The following is an 11,045-nucleotide window of genomic DNA, read 5'->3' as shown; positions in this document are numbered from 1 at the left end:
CCCATTTCCATTATTTTATATTTTACCATAAGGCTCGTGGCCTACCAGCAAGGTTCCAACATGTCTGTATCCGGCAGCAGCTCCACAGCTTCTCCCTGACTCTACCTCCTTTCTTCCAGCATTCAGTTTAGTTTTCCCCGCCTAGCTCTACTCTACCTTAACACAGGCCTAAGACAGTTTCTTTTATTTATTTATTTATTATGTACGCAGTGTTCTGTCTGTATGCTTGCTGTTCAGAAGAGGGCACCAGATCTCATTACAGATGGCTGTGAGCCACCATGTGGTTGCTGGGAATTGAACTCAGGACCTCTGGAAGAGCAGGTAGTGCTCTTAACCTCTGAGCCATCTCTCCAGCCCGACAGTTTATTAGCCAATGGTATTCACAGCACACAGAGGGGAATCCCACATCACTGTTGTGTCAAGTCCAATCCTGATGAAGACAAGCAAACTCTCCTTGTGTCTGGGATGTCTGACAAAAAGCTCATGCAGCAGGACATTTGCAGTGGAGAGATTGTTCAGGAATGTGATCAGCTTTGGGAGTTGTCAACACAATTGTTTTTCTTGATGAGAATCAAAGATTTATGAGTACGTCTGATGATCAGAGCCTAAGAATTTGGGATGGGATATCCCTGTAGATTCTAAGTACATAGCAGAGCCCACTATGCACTCAATGCCTGCAGTGACTTTGTCTCCAAATGGAAAATGGCTAGCATGCTAGTCAATGGATAACCAAATTTTAATTTTTGCAGCACAGAATAGATTCAGATTAAATAAGAAGAAAAATTTTAAGGACCATATGTTAGCAGGCTGTGCTTGTTAGGTAGACTTCTCATCAGAGATGAGCTATGTGATTTCAGGAAATAGAAATGGCAAATTAAACATTTTGGGACTAGAAGACCACAGAACTCTACAGTCAGTTTAAAGCCCATGATAAAGTGTGCACAGGTGCAGTGTGGCATCCCCATGAAATGACCAAGGTCATCACATGCCTTGGTCATTTCATGGGGATGGCCTCATTAAATTATGGGATTAATAGGATTAAGCCTTTTACAGTCTGAAATTCATCTTTGATCCAGTGTCATATTTAATTGTTAAAATGTGTTGGATGACTGTAAACAGAGACTGTGCTTTTGTTTCCTGGCCACCCAGACCCGAATAATCACACAGAGACTGTATGAATTACAACACTGTTTGGCCAATGGCTCAGGTATATTCCTAGCTAGCTCTTACATTTTAAATTAACCCATTTCTCTTAATTTATGTATTGCCATGAGGCTGTGGCTTACCAGTAATGCTCTGGCATCTTTCTCCTTCGGTGGCTACATGGTGTCTCTTTGACTCTACCCGCTCCCCCCCCTTTCTCTTTCTCTCTCTCTGTTTGGATTTCTCTGATAAGGCCCTGGCCAAAACATCTTTATTCATCAGCCAATAAAGTAACACATATATAGGACATCCGACATCAGATGACAATTTGATTTATAGGTAATATTTTCTATTTTTTAAAAGATTTCTTTATTATGTATACAGTATTCTGCCTGCATGTATGTCTACAGGCCAGAAGAGGGCACCAGATCTCATTACAGATGGTTGTGAGCCACCATGTGGTTGCTGGGAATTGAACTCAAGACTTTGGAAGAGCAGCCAGTACTCTTCACTGAGCCATCTCTCCAACACCCATACAGGTAATCTTTTTATACATAGCCTTATGAAGTTGACTTATGTTTTTTGGCTACTCTGCTTCACTGATCTTTCAGTATTTACCCTGATATCATACTCTGGGTTCTTATTATTAAAATCAATTAGATCAATTAGAATTTGAGCTATAGGTTGGTTGGGGTTTTTGTTGTTTTATGTTTTTTGTTCTTTCCAAGATAGGGTTTCTCTGTGTAGCTGTGGCTATTCTGGAACACACTCTGTAGACCAGGCTGGCCTTGAACGCAACAGAGATATGCCTGCCTCTGCTTCCCAAGTGCTGGGATCAAAGGCTTGCACCACTACACCAGGATAAAAGTGTTGTTTATTCTAGTTTTTTGCTTGTTTGTTTGGGTTTAATAAAGGTTTTTATAAACTAAAAAAAAAAACTTTTAAAGTTATATTTTATGGCCAGGTGGTGGTGCTGCACACCTTTAATCCCAGCACTCTGGAGACAGAGGATCTCTGTTTACAGAGCAAGTTCCAGGACACCAGGATGACACAAAGAAATTCTGTCTCCAAAAACAACAACAAAAATATTATGGGTGTTTTGTTTTGTGTTTTATTTACTTGATTTTATGTTTGTTTGCTTACATGCACCTCTGTGCACCAGGCATGTAACCTGTTGCTCTCAGAGGTCAAAAGAGGACATTGAAATTGGAGTTATAGACAGCTGAAAACTCTTATTGGGTACAGGCACTAGAACCTGGATCTTCTACAAGAACATTAAGTGCTCTTGACAGCTGAGCCATCTCTCCAGCCCTGTCTATATGTCTTTTATACAACTTGCTGCTTGGTTCCCACAGAAGCCAGAAGAGGGCATTGGATCTCCTGGGGCCAGAGTTACAGATGGTTGTGAGTTTCCATATGTGCTGGAAGTCAAACCTCGGGTCTCTAAGCCATCTCTCTAACCCCAAATAATAGAGATACTTTAACGTAGGCTTAAGCACTAGGGTTAAGAGAAAGAGGTATGCTCAGATGAAAATAAGACTTACATAAGACCATGGGTCCGGCCTTCTCAAATAGCCAGGAAATGTAAGACATACCCAAGTGTGAAAACAGGCTTTTCAAAGGGAGTCACCTGCATAGCAAGTCTGAGGCTAGCCTGAACTACATCAGACCATCTCCTAAATAAGACATAAAAAGGCTATGTCTTCTATTTTTAGACTACCATATCTCACCAGCTTTAAAACAAAAAAAAAAAACTAGCTTATAGTTGGTAAGATGGCTCAGCAGGTAAAGAAGGCATTAGGCACCAAGCCTGAGAACCTGAATTCAATCTCCATGACCCATATGGTAGGAGAGAACCAACTCTCACTAGTTTTTCCCCCAGTCCCATATGGTTGCCATATATGCACACCCACACACACATGCAACACACAAAATAAATACATAATGTAAAATTAAAAGTGTAGGATCTTTTTGGTTGTTTTGGCTTGGTTTGGTTTTCGAGACAGGGTTTCTCTGTGCCTTTGGAGCCTGTCCTGGAACTAGCTCTTGTAGACCAGGGTGGCCTTGAACTCACAGAGATCCGCCTGCCTCTGCCTCCCGAGTGCTGGGATTAAAGGTGTGTGCCACCACCACCCAGCTATGTAGAATGTTTTAAAAAGAGAAGAAAATCTAGCAGTCAAGTTGTAAATTAAATTTTGCAGGTACTTGGCAAGGATCTGAGGCCTCAACCAACAGCAGGGACTGGATGGCTACCCCAGGCATGTGGGTGAGCTTGGTATCAGGTCATACCTTGGTCAGGCCTCCACATCACTGCTAGATACCTGGAGCTCAGGTCACCAGCTAAACTGTACCTGGACTCTTCATTTTTTTCAGTATATTCGTTTCTCTCTCTCTCTCTCTCTCTCTCTCTCTCTCTCTCTCTCTCTCTCTCTCTCTGTGTGTGTGTGTGTGTGTGTGTGTGTGTGTGTGTGTGTGTGCAGGAGTGTGTATATATGTGTAGATGTGTAGGGTGCGGGGAATGGGTGTGTAGGGGGGTGGGGGGGTCTGTAGAGGCCAGAGGTGAACATTAGGTATCTTCCTGAACCCTTCTCCACCTTATAGTCCCAGCTGGCCTGGAGCTCACAGAGATCTGCTCACCTCTGCCTTCTGAGTGCTGGGATTAAGAGTATATGCCATCACACCTGGCGTATCTATCATTTTTTAGTTGGTCTGAGGATCAAACTAAAAGTCCTCACATTTCCTTATTTTACTAGTTAAGTCATCTCTCTAGGACTGGACTGCACCTTGACTCTTAATCTTCTGTTGCTTATGTTGCTAAACCCAGGGTTATTTGCACATGTGAAATTTACTGGTGTTGCAAACCATTCTCTGGGCTTTCAGGGTTATACCATCATCAGTAGGTAATGTGACATCATCATTATTCACAATGTAATCTGTTCTTCATCAATGGGCCACTGACGTACATGGCCCAAATGTGCTTCCTGCAAGTTTCTTGTGTCTTCAGACAAATTAAAATCTGAGCTAATATCATCCTATATTATTAGCACCTTTTTACTTTGACTTGTGTATGGGGAGGTGGAAGCAAACCAAGATTCATGTGTGGAAGCCAGAGGACAACTTGCCGGAATCAATTTTCTCCTCTGCTGTGTGGAACCTGGAAAGAGCTTAGGTCCTCAAGATTAGCAGCAAGCATCTTAAATGCTGAGCCATCTTGCTGGCCTCTCAGTTAATGTAATCCCAGAATGTGAGAGGTGGGGCAGGAAGAACTGGGAGGGGTTCCGGATCATCCTCTGTTAGTTGGTGATTCAGCCTGGGCTACGTGAGACCAGGCCTCAAAACACACACACAAAAAGGACATCATAAAAATGAAGAGGGGTTTGAGCAACCACGTTGGGCAGTTCACAATCTGTAATTCCACCTGCAGGAGATCCAGTGACTCTTCTGACCTCCAGGGTACTGCTCTCATGTGCAAACACACACACGAGTTTTAAGTGCTTTTTATTTCTGTTTTATTTTTTAAATAAAATCTCACTATGTAGACCAGGATGGCCTTGAACTCATAGATATTTGCCCTCCTCTGCCACCTGAGTACTAGAAGTAAAGGCATGTGCCAACATGACTATTCTTTTTTAAAAAAGGACAATGGCCCATTAAAATCCCAGCAAAATTCTTCAAAGACCTTGAAAGAACAGTACTCAACTTCATATGGAAAAACAAAAAACCCAGGATAGCCAAAACAATCCTGTACAATAAAAACTTCTGGAGGCATCACAATCCCTGACTTCAAACTCTACTACAGAGATACAGTACTGAAAACAGCCTGGTACTGGCATAAGAACAGACAGGAGGACCAATGGAACCAAATAGAAGACCCGGATATCAATCCACACATCTTTGAACACCTGATCTTTGATAAAGAAGCAAAAAATATCAAATGGAAAAAAAAGCATATATAACAAGTGGTGCTGGCATGACTGGATATCAACATATAGAAAAATGAAAATAGACTCATGTCTATCACCATGCACAAAACTCAAGTCCAAATGGATCAAAGACCTCAACATAAAGCCAGCCACACTGAACCTTATAGAAGAGAGAGCAGGAAGTACACTTGAACACATTAGCACAGGGGACCACTTCCTAAATAGAACCCCAGCAGCGCAGACACCGAGAGAAACAATAAATAAATGGGACCTCCTGAAACTGAAAAGCTTCCGTAAAGCAAAGGACACAGTCAACAAGACAAAACGACAGCCTAGAGAATGGGAAAAGATCTTCACTAACCCCACATCAGACAGAGGTCTGATCTCCAAAATATACAAAGAACCCAAGAAATTGGACACCCAAAGATCACATAGTCCAATAAAAAAAATGGAGTACAGACCTAAACAGAGAACTTTCAACAGAGGAATCTAAAATGGCTGAAAGACACTTAAGGAAATGTTCAACGTCCTTAGTCATCAGAGAAATGCAAATCAAAACAACTCTGAGATTCCATCTTACACCTGTAAGAATGGCCAAGATCAAAAACACTGATGACAACTTATGCTGGAGAGGTTGTGGGGGAAAGGGAACACTTCTGCATTGCTGGTGGGAATGCAAACTGGTACAACCCCTTTGGATGTCAGTGTGGCAATTTCTCAGAAAATTAGGAAACAACCTTCCTCAAGACCCTGTAATACCACTTTTGGGTATATAGCCAAAGGATGCTCAATCGTGCCACAAGGACATGTGCTCAACTATGTTCACAGCAGCTTTGTTTGTCATAGCCAGAACCTGGAAACAACCTAAATGCCCCTTGACCGAAGAATGGATAAGGAAAATGTGGTACATTTACACAATGGAGCACTACACAGCAGAAAAAAATAACGACAGCTTGAATTTTGCAGGCAAATGGATGGAGCTAGAAAACATTATTTTGAGTGAGGTAACCCAGACACAGAAAGACAATTATCACATGTACTCACTCATAAGTGGTTTTTAAACATAAAGTGAAGAAAGCCATCCTACAAACCACAATCCCAGAGAACTTAGACAACAATGCGGACACCAAGAGAGACTTACATAGATCTAATCTACATGGGAAGCAGAAAGTAGAAAAAGACAAGATCTCCTGAGTAAATAAGGAGCAAGGGGACCTTGGGGGATGGTTGAAGCGGGAGAGGAGAGGCAGGGAGGGGAGCAGAGAAAAATGTAGAGCTCAATAAATATCAATAAAAATGTATAAAAAAGGACAATGAAAAGGCCTGGAGTGGTGGTATACACCTTTAATCTCAGCACTGGAAATGCAGAGGCAGGTGGATGGATCTCTGTGATTTCAAGGCTAGCCTGGTCTATATAGCAAATTCCAGGATAGCCAGACCCTAACTCTCAAAAACAAAACCAAAGAAGACATTGAAGAATATCATTCTGAAACATGTTGCTGGGGCTGCAGAGACGCTTGGCGGTAGGAAGAGTTCAGTTCCCAGCACCATATGAGGCAGCTTACAACTGTCCCAGGGGATCCAGTGACCTCTGACCTTGGTGGATACCTGCATGCACATGCTACACATAACCTCATGCAGGCACAACACATACATAAGTATCTTTATTATTATTATCTTTATTATTAAGTAATTTTGTTTTGTGGGGGGAAGGTAGTTTATTTTTTCATTTTTTTTGAAACAGGGTTTCTCTGTGTAGTCCTGGCTGAAGAAAATTCTTGCCCTCTTCTGGCCTATACGCATACATTCCTTGCTGGGCAGTGGTGGCGCACACCTTTAATCCCAGCACTAGGGAGGCAGAAGCAGGAAGATCTCTGTGAGTCTGAGGCCAACCTGGTTTACAAGAACTAGTTCCAGGACAGGCACCAAAGTTGCAGAGAAACCTCGAGGGAAAAAACAAAGCATACATTCAGGAGGCAGGTAGAACATTGTAAACATAATAAGTAAAATCTTTAAAAAAAATAGATATGATCAAGCCAGCAAGCCATCAGGCAAAGGTTTCGGCTCCCAAGCTTGAGGACCTGAATTAGACCCTGGGAACAACCAACTGAAAGGAAACAGCCAACTCTCGTCTCGCTCTCTCTCTCTCACCATACATGTAATCTTTAAAATTGTATAAATAGAACTATTTTTTTAAACTGGCAACATAATACAGACCTATAATTCCAGCACTTGGGAGGTGGAGGCAGGAGGATCAGGACTTCAAAGTTAGCCAAGCATGGTGGCCCATCCCTTTAATTTCAACACTTGGCAGGCAGATGCAAGTGGATATCTGTGAGGTCCTAGACAGCCAGGGGGTACATAGTGAGACCTTGTCTCAAAACAAACAGAAAAGCTAAAAGTAAAAAAAAAAAATAAGTGTATTTCAACAATAAGCGAACACCTTTTAGATTTGGTGACTGGGTGTTGAGAGATGGTTTAGCAGTTAAGATCACTGGCTGCTCTTCCAGAGGTCCTGGGTTCAACTCCCAGCAACCACATGGTGCCTCACAGCTGTCTATAACTGTGGCCCTATGGGATCTGTTGACTTCTTCAGGTGTGTTGATGTATATGTAGACAAAACCCCATGTAAAATCAATAAATTAGCCAGACAGTGGTGGAACACCCCTTTTAATTCCAGCACTCAGGAGACAGAGGCAGGCAAATCTCTGTGAGTTCAAGGCCAGCCTGGTCTACAAGAGCTAATTCTAAAAACAAAACAAAACAAACAAACAAAAAAGAGCTAGGTCGTGCCCCAAAACTACAGAGAAACCCTGTCTCAAACAATCAATCAATAATACTTAAAAAAACAAAGACTTGATGACTGAGGGACTGAAGAGATCGCTCAGTAGTTAAAAGCACCTGACACCTCACAACTGTCTTTAGCTCCCGCTACAGGGGATTCAACACCCTCTTACATACATATATGCAGGCAAAACACAAATGCACATAAAATGAAAATAAATAATAAATCATTTTTAAAAAGAAGAAAAATTTGGTGAATGAGTCCTGTGGACTCTACACTTGCTGTGTGACTTCAGCGACCCCTCACACAGCCCTTATATTACTCTGTTGGTTTTGATCCCCTCATGATTAATTAGGTCTCAGGCTCTGGAGGTGGCAAACTGAGCCTGCAAGGCAGGGATGCTGAGTGATTTGCTGTTGCCAACCACAACAGTGCTTGTCACATGACCCATATGCCCAGTGATTCATTTTCTTGCAATCATTTCTCTTCAGTGCCCGTCGTCTGAGTGTGTTTAATGTGTGATGACACATTATTCCCTCAATGCTCTTGATTTCCCTTTCAGAAGCATGAGAATTCCAATCAGTGCCAATCTGCCTCCCCCCGATCCATCCTCTTCAAGGTTCTGCAGATGTAATTTTAAAAATAGGACCATGGCTAATTACAACAAGCATTTTTTCCCTAACCACCATTATTCAAAATTCTTAGAGGCTAATGTATTTGTGGACACTCCAGGAATCCCAAAAGACTAAAAGTTAGGGGGGAAAAAGACACTGAACAGGGCAGAGACTTGCAGGAAGGTGGTAATCAAACACTGAGTCCAGAGTAACAACTTGCCTGTCATTCTGAGCATCTGAGGGCCTTGCACCAACATAGCCAGGAACATAGTGACCTTACAGCAAAGCATTTCAGAGTGCAGACCCCAAGAAAGCCCTCTTTTAGTATGAGGCTGCTCTTTTTTTAACCTTGTCGGATACAATAATAAAACTGTGACATTGTTCCCAGAGAAGAAGCTGGGTACCTGCTGACATAGACAAAGAAAAGAACTTTTTGGTTTTCAGTAGAAATGTTTAATGAAAATTTTGGTGCCCCTCACCACAGCCTAGAACTCTGGTTGTAGACCAGACTGGCCTTGAATTTACAGAGATCCATCTGCCTTTGCCTTTCTCCCCATTGCTGGGATAGAAGGTGTGTGCCACCATGTTGGGCCCTTTTTGGTTTTATTTGCCCCTCTTCTCCCTGGGGAATTTTGTGGGCAGCCTGTGGTTTCAGAGCCATAAATTAATGGGAAGCCAGAGGTTTGAGTGTATTCTCCGTTGGGCGGATGCAGGAGGGGATTTGAGATTGGATGTGTCAGCATCAGTGACAGTTGGCCTAGCCACTTGCAGTGGAACCACACAAGGGTCAGACTAGATACTGACATGGCTGACCTGTGGGGACGTGGAGTCTTGTCTAAGTAGACCTTTGTACTGCCCAGAAGGTAGGTAGGCCACAGCTAGAGAATAGCAACTTTTTTTGTATATGTGATTCTGCAGGAGATTGACTCCAGGATCTTATACATGCTAATCAAGCAATCTACCACTGAGCTACATCCATGACATGAATTACAATAAGTTGTTGACCTATATAGTCTTCATTCCATGCCAGCTATATCATCATCATTATTTATTATTTATTTTGGTTTTTTGTTTGTTTGTTTGTTTGTTTGTTTGAGACAGGATCTCTCTACACAGTCCTAGTTCTCCTGGAACTCACAGAGATCCTCCTTCTGCCTTCTGAGTGCTGGGAATTAAAGGCGTGTGCCACCACACCCTGCCAACTCTATCTTTTTCTGAAGTGACTGGACACTAGCTGGGCTTGGTGGGCCCATCACCCAGCGGCTTTGGCAGCCTCGAAGCCTGCACAGTGAGTTCAATTTCAACCAAAGCTACTAGCTAAGAGAAGGTGTGGGCTGTGTGTGTGTGTGTTTCTACAACAACCTGGGGCTGGAGAGACAGCTCAGCAGTTCAGAGCACTAATTCTAGCAAAGGACACACCTGAGTTCAATTCCTAGCAACTCCAAGCTGGCTCACAACCTCTGTAACTCCAGTTCCAAAGGATCCAATGCCCTCTGGAGTGGAAACTGCAGCTCCATGATCTTGGGATAGTTCTGATCCTCTACCACTGATGGAGAGATGGGTGGATGTTCTCAAAGGGTATCAAAACAGGCAAAGACCATGAGACCTGGGGTGGGCATCCCATCCTGCCTGGAGAGATGAGGTGGAGAAAAGCTAACTGGGATGTCTCAAGAACAGAGCACATATGTAGCATAAGCTACTCCCTGAATTTGATCTCCACCATCACACACAATAAAAGGATGATAGGAAGACGGAAACCAAGCGCTGCAGTGATGGCCCCAAACCATCCTGTGGATCTTGGCCTGGCCTGACGGCTTGTGCTTTTCATCTTTTCTTCTCACATGCCTGTTCATGCCCTTTGACCTCCTCTTACTGAGCAGCATTCCTTGCACTTTCCAAACACACCATGTTGTCCAGGTCGGCCTTACAAGTCTTTCCTTTCTCTCACTTTCTTGAAGGGCATTCGCTCTTGGAAAGGGGTCACATGAGGGAAGTCCAGAAGAGTGAAGCGAGAGGGTGGAGCTGTGTGAGTAACAAACCTGCCAACAGCAGCTAAGCATGTCTGCCTCAGCTTTTTGGTTTTTGGTTTTGGTTTTGGTAGTGCTGGGAACTGACCTCCTGAGAATACAGGTTAAGCACATGCTCTACTGCTAAACTACACATATATTGTTGATGTTCTTTTTTTATAAGAATTTATTTATAATGTATATAGGTGCCACATGCTTACTTATTATGTAAAGGTGCCCACAGAGGCCAGAAGAGAGTGTCAGAGCCCCTGGAGCTGAAGTTACAAGGGGTTATGAAGTTACAAGCACCATGTGGGTGCTGGGAATAGAACTTAGATTCTCTGCAAGAGCACTAAATGCTCTTAACACTGAGCCGTCTCTCCAGCTCCATTCTTTTCTTTTTTGAAATGGGTCTCATGTAGTCCAGGCTTGCTTCAAACCCACTCTGTAGCAGAGGCTGCCCTTGAACTCCTGATTCTCCTGCTTTTAGTTCCCAAGCACTGGGATTACAGACCTGTGCCATCATGCCTGGCTTCATGTTGTTTTGCTTTGCTTTGTTTGTGATACGGTCCGG

The 11,045-nt window shown here is 43.0% G+C and overlaps 1 pseudogene; it reads left to right on the top strand.

The window, feature by feature from the left end:
• Positions 1 to 390: 390 nt before the first annotated feature.
• On the top strand, positions 391 to 1,033 carry LOC119824326 (annotated as a pseudogene).
• Positions 1,034 to 11,045: the final 10,012 nt, after the last annotated feature.

The sequence above is a fragment of the Arvicola amphibius genome, chromosome 10 (genome assembly GCF_903992535.2).
Source record: "Arvicola amphibius chromosome 10, mArvAmp1.2, whole genome shotgun sequence".
Taxonomy (NCBI): domain Eukaryota; kingdom Metazoa; phylum Chordata; class Mammalia; order Rodentia; family Cricetidae; genus Arvicola; species Arvicola amphibius.
This window is presented reverse-complemented; position numbering and strand designations above follow the sequence as displayed.